Source organism: Schistocerca cancellata, chromosome 6 (genome assembly GCF_023864275.1).
Source record: "Schistocerca cancellata isolate TAMUIC-IGC-003103 chromosome 6, iqSchCanc2.1, whole genome shotgun sequence".
NCBI classification, from domain to species: domain Eukaryota; kingdom Metazoa; phylum Arthropoda; class Insecta; order Orthoptera; family Acrididae; genus Schistocerca; species Schistocerca cancellata.
Genome location: NC_064631.1, coordinates 126,979,013 through 126,985,485, shown reverse-complemented (window position 1 = coordinate 126,985,485; position 6,473 = coordinate 126,979,013). Strand labels below are relative to the sequence as shown.

The following is a 6,473-nucleotide window of genomic DNA, read 5'->3' as shown; positions in this document are numbered from 1 at the left end:
CTTCTCTGTGGGATTACACAATGAAATCGTTTACGAAGATAAATGTGATCTGCTCTGCGTGGGGGAAGAGAGCAATTGAAATCAAAGAAACAGGTAATAACTTTCTGTGGAATATGTAGCGTTGTTTTTGGCTGTCTACTCTTTTGGTCGATGTTTCGGTTTCAGATAACTTACCTATGATTTGGTCTGTGATTGTAAAATGTTAATCGTATTGAAAAAATTGCTTCGTTCGATACTGAAATGGAGGAGTCCTTATTCAAGTGCCTCAAAACGAAAATTTCAAGTGTATAGATTGAGCAAGCTCCACTTTTAATACAATTAACATGCAGCGTCGAATAACATTTGTCCAAACTGAGAAAATCTTGTTATTTGGCAACCCCATCTCTCATTTCTTCCCCCGTACATGAAGAGGTCTCTCACTTCTGAGCATGTAATTCCATTTGAAGGAAATGAAGATAGTTTGGTAATTTTATCGCAACGCTGTATGCCGCAGATCCTCAGAAAATGGTGAGTTGTGAAACGGCAGAAGTAACAACTGATGTGGCTGAATGCGGCATGGTAGTATAACAACGTCCCCCAAAGGAATGGATGAAGCCAGCAAGAGTGATTCAAAGCATTTGCCGATTAGTTGGAAATATAAGAATGAAATGAAAAGACACCAGGACTCAGCACTTGATGATGTTGAAGAGACGTTTTCTCAGTCCATGCTACCAGGTTTCGAGAAACTTAGGGACGGAAATGGAAGATTTCTAAAGGCAAAATTCCTGTTACTTTTTAATCAGCGGCTGGGTAAAACAGAGGAGGAGACGTTGGATTTTCCTCTTCGGAATGGGCTTCCTCCATTTCAAACACACTGTCTTTCCCATTCAAACACACTGTCTATCCCTAGCAAAATCCACCGGCGATTGCTACAACATCGTTGATGACTTCAAACCCGGCAACATTTGTTGTGAATACATCCAAAGCGGCGTCTCGAGATAATGAAAAGTTGTAGCTTTTAAATATGTAACCATTACTTATGTATGTACTTCACTGAATACTAAAGTAAAACTAAACTAAACTCCTCCGGAACAGGCCAAGATGGCCCAATGGTACTGATCGGCCGCCGTGTCACCCTCAGCCCATAGGCGTCATTGGATACGCGTATGGAGGGGCATGTGGTCAGCACACCGCTCTCCCGGCCGTATGTCAGTTTCCGAGACCGGAGCCGCTACTTCTCAATCAAGGAGCTCTCAGGTTGCCTCACTAGGGCTGAGTGCACCCCACTTGCCAACATCGCTCGGTAGACCGGATGGTCCCTCATCCAAGTTCTAGCCCAGCCCGACAGCGCTTAACTTCGGTGATCTGACGGGTACCGGTGTTACCACTGCGGCAAGGCCGTTGGCTACTTCACTCAGTAAAGGACAAAACTAGGAGGTCTTACTAAAAATAAACTTTTGATGGTCGCATTTTAACGTCATTTACGTACTTTCACCAGCTTATCCTCCCAGCAGCAGATACAGCAAGCCGCAAATTGGTGTCCCGATTTGTCAGAATAGGTGGTACGAGTGGCTCCAAAAAGTCGAAACTGTCAGGATTCATTCTGTAGAACTTATGACATTTGTATTCGTGTAGTGAGAGATGACGAAACAGAATAGCCGAACTATATTTAATATTAATAGCATGTACGAGTACAGTGAGCCCTCCGTCAGTTCGATTTTCACCTGCCACGAGATGACTGGGTGTTTGTGTTGTCCTCATCATCTCATCATCATTCATGAAAGTGCCGAGATTGGACTGAGCAAAGATTGGGAATTTGTACGGGCGCCGATAACCGCGCAGTAGAGCACCCCACAAACCAAACGTCATCATCATTATCATCCTTCCTTTTCTGTTTTTTCCGACTTTAAACAACGTTATGGTACAACAATGCCCTCTTCAGAAGAGTTCATGTTTGCAGCTGAGCCAGAAAGGTGATTCGTGCTGTCTTTTTGTTTGTCGTAACGAGGTTGCATCACGTGTCATATCGTACATCGTATCGTCCCAGTGGGAACACAAGTGTTTCACCAACAAGTGTCCCGTCGCGACACATTTATTGCTACGTATCCTATCGCATATCACATCGTCTCAGTGAATATCGTGTTAAAAAACAGCGTGCCATGTGACAAGTTATTATTGCGAATTGGTAGACTCGGAGCAAAACTACGCTGACGGAAAAAATCACAACAACAAAGTATAACTAATGTTGAGTAACGATGTTCCGGGAATAAATTTGTCTAGGTAACATATTTAAGGGATTAACAATGCAAGATCCCAGGTTCATGTAAGAGCGAGATAAGCCGATGTAAATGCCAAATACTGGTTCATGCACAACAGGTTAATCGCCGGAATGTTGAATGCAAGCATGCAAACGTGCGTGAATCGTGTTTCGGAGGTGGAGTTCAAGCCTCTCGCACTTGGTCGGTCTTTGCACGAACTCTTAATGCGGGATGTGGATGACGTTGGAGTTGTCGTCCGATAAAGTCCTAGGAACGCTCGGCTTGGGACAGATCTGCGGATCGAGCAGGCCAAGCCAATATGTCAACAGTCTGTAGAGCATATTAGGGTACAACAGTGGTATGTGGGCGAGCTTTGTCCTATTGGAAAACACCCCCTGGAATGCTGCTCTTGAATGGAAGCAGAACAGAATCATCACACTGACGTACAGTTTTGCACCACGAGATTGCTCCTGCTGTCAAACAAACTCACATCCCAGAGCATAACTCCAGGTTCAGGTCCAGTGTGTGTAGCATGTAGACGGGGTGGTTGCTGGCCTTCAATTGGCCTTCTTATAATCAATATACAACAATCAGTAGCACCAAGGCAGAACCAGCTTTCAACAGAAAACACATCAGACTTGTACCCTGCCCTCCAATGAACTCTCGCTTGTCACCGCTGAAGTAGCAGACTGCGGTGGCACGCTACAGGGCGTCTGGCATGGAGCTGTTATTGAAGTAAACTATTTGTAACAGTTTGTTGTGTCACTATGGTGGCAACTGCTGCTCAGATTGCTGTAGCAGAAAAATTTTGAAGGATGAGATTGTAAGGTAAATATTAAAAATATCTATCACTAAGAAGATTTATGGTTACTTGTTCTGTTTCATTAACACTCTTAAGCAATTAAACAATGTTATTTTTGAAAATGGATTGTGCTTATTCGTTGTCATTCATAAAAATTGTTTACAAAGTAGGTAACATTATACGAGGGTCACTCCAAGAGAAATGCACTGTATTTTTGTAAAAAAAAAAAGTTTTCATTCTGCATGTGAGAAAGTTTTACAGTGTGTAGATACATCCTTCCCTCTTGTTTTCAAACTTAGTTCAACCTGTTCCCGTGAGTGACGCCGTCACAGCATGTCTTCAAGATGGCTGCTACACTTGACGTTCGTCAGAAGCAACGCGCTGTCATAGAATTCCTGTGCTGTGGAAACGAGACAGTGGCAAAGAACCACAAAAGGTTGAAAAAGGTATATGGGGATGTTGCTGTCGATCGCAGTACAATTACTCGGTGGGCAAGCAGGTACGTCATGAAAGCGGGCACTGAGGTTTGTCCTCGCAGTGGCGGGCCTCGTACTTCACACACTCCAGACAATGTACAGAGAGTTAACGAATCGGTGACTGCTGATAGACGCATCACAGTGAACGAATTGTCAAGCTACGATGGGATAGGGGAAGGAGGTGATTGCTGAATACTGAAAGTATTGGCGTTAAAAAAGGTTTGTGCCAGGTGGGTTCCCAGGACGTCGACAGTTGCTCACAAAGAAACGAGAAAAACGGTATGCAGCGAACTTTTGGAACAGAACGAGAGTGGTGGAGATGAATTTCTTGGAAGAATTGTGACAGGTGGTGAAACATGGCTATATCATTTTTCACCAGAGACGAAGAGGCAATCAATGGAGTGGCATCATGCAAATTCACCCAAGAATAAAAATTCAAAACCACACTTTCTGCTGGAAAGGTTATGGCTACGGAGTTTTTCGATTCCGAAGGACTCTTACTTGTGGACATCATGCCAAGTGGAACCATCATAAATTCTGATGCATATGTGACGACACTGAAGAAACTTCAAGCACGACTGAGTCGCGTTCGACCACATCGGCAAAAGCAGGATGTTTTGCTGTTACACGACAATGCACGGCCACATGTCGGTCAAAAAACCACGGAAGTGATCACAAAACTCGGATGGACAACATCGAAACACCCGCCTTACAATTCTTACCTGGCTCCTTGTGACTGTCATCTCTTTCGGAAACTGAAAGATTCTCTTCGTGGATCAAGGTTTGAAGATGATGACTCCCTTGTGCACGCAGCCAAACAGTGGCTCCAACAGGTTAGTCCAGAATTTTACCGTGCGGGTATACAGGCGCTGGTAAGGCAGTTTAGAGGCATGGAAATTTTGTGGAGAAATGAAAATATTGTTCCTAAAGGATGTATCTACACACTGTAAAACTTTCAAACATGTAAATAAAAAATGGATTAAAAAAAATAGTGTGCATTTCTTTTGGAGTGACCCTCGTACTTACCTTAATTAATCTGGTATTAAAAAACTGCTTCATCTACATCTACATCTACAACTACATGATTACTCTGCAATTCACATTTAAGTGCTTGGTAGAGGGTTCATGGAACCACAATCATACTATCGCTCTACCATTCCACTCCCGAACAGCGCGCGGGAAAAACGAAAACCTAAACCTTTCTGTTCGAGCTCTGTTTTCTCTTCTTTTATTTTGATGATCATTCCTACCTATGTAGGTTGGACTCAGAAAAATATTTTCGCATTCGGAAGAGACAGTTGGTGACTGAAATTTCGTAAATAGATCTCGCCGCGACGATAAACGTCTTTGCTCTAATGACTTCCATCCCAACTCGCGTATCATATCTGCCACACTATCTCCCCTATTACGTGATAAAACGAGCTGCGCTTTTTTGCACCCTTTCGATGTCCTGCGTCAATCCCACCTGGTAAGGATCCCACACCGCGCAGCAGTATTCTAGCAGAGGACGAACGAGTGTAGTGTAAGCTGTCTATTTAGTGGACTTGTTGCATCTTCTAACTGTCCTGCCAATGAAACGCAACCTTTGGCTCGCCTTCCTCACAATATTATCTATGTGGTCTTTCCAACTGAAGTTGTTCGTAATTTTAACACCCAGGTACTTAGTTGAATTGACAGCCTTGAGAATTGTACTATTTATCGAGTAATCGAATTCCAACGGATTTCTTTTGGAACTCATGTGGATCACCTCACACTTTTCGTTATTTAGCGTTAACTGCCACCTGCCACACCATACAGCAATCTTTTCTAAATCGCTTTGCAACTGATACTGGTCGTCGGATGACCTTACTAGACGGTAAATTACAGAATCATCTGTGAACAACTTAAGAGAACTGCTCAGATTGTCACTCAGGTCATTTATATAGATCAGAAACAGCAGAGGTCACAGGACGCTTCCCTGGGGAACACCTGATATCACTTCAACTTTACTCGATGATTTGCCGTCTATTACTACGAACTGCGACCTTCCTGACAGGAAATCACGAATCCAGTTGCACAACTGAGACGATACCCCATAGGCCAGCAGCTTGATTACAAGTCGCTTGTGAGGAACGGTGTCAAAAGCTTTCCGGAAATCTAGAAATACGGAATCAACTTGAGATCCCCTGTCGATAGCGGCCATTACTTCGTGCGAATAAAGAGCTAGCTGCGTTGCACAAGAACGATGTCTTCTGAAATCGTGCTGATTACGTATCAATAGATCGTTCCCTTCGAGGTGATTCATAATGTTTGAATACAGTATATGCTCCAAAACCCTGCTGCAAACCGACGTCAATGATATAAGTCTGTAGTTCGATGGATTACTCCTACTACCCTCTTAAACACTGGTGCGACCTGCGCAATTTTCCAATCTGTAGGTACAGATCTATCGGTGAGTGAGAGGTTGTATATGATTGATAAGTAGGGAGCTATTGTATCAGCGTAATCTGAAAGGAACCTAATCGGTATACAATCTGGACCTGAAGACTTGTCCATATCAAGCGATTTGAGTTGCTTCGTAACCCCCAAGGTATCTACCTCTAAGAAACTCATGCTAGCAGCTGTTCGTGTTTCAAATTCTGGAATATTCCATTCGTCTTCCCTCGTGAAGGAATTTCGGAAAACTGCTTTCAATAACTCCGCTTCATCGGCACAGTCGTCGGTAACAGTACCATCGGCACTGCGCAGCGAAGGTATTGACTGCGTCTTGCCGCTTGCGTACTTTATATACGACCAGAATTTCTTCGGACTTTCTACCAAATTTCGAGACAATGTTTCGTTGTGGAACCTATTAAAGGGATCTCGCATTGAAGTCCTTGCCAAATTTCGCGCGTTTGTAAATTTTAGCCAATCTACGGGATTTCGCGTTCTTCTGAGCTTCGCATGCTTTTTCCGTTGCCTCTGCAACCGAATCCTTTC

At 43.6% G+C, this 6,473-nt stretch overlaps 1 pseudogene; it reads right to left on the bottom strand.

Moving 5' to 3' along the window:
• Positions 1 to 1,267: 1,267 nt before the first annotated feature.
• Positions 1,268 to 1,385, bottom strand: LOC126089733 (5S ribosomal RNA; annotated as a pseudogene).
• Positions 1,386 to 6,473: the final 5,088 nt, after the last annotated feature.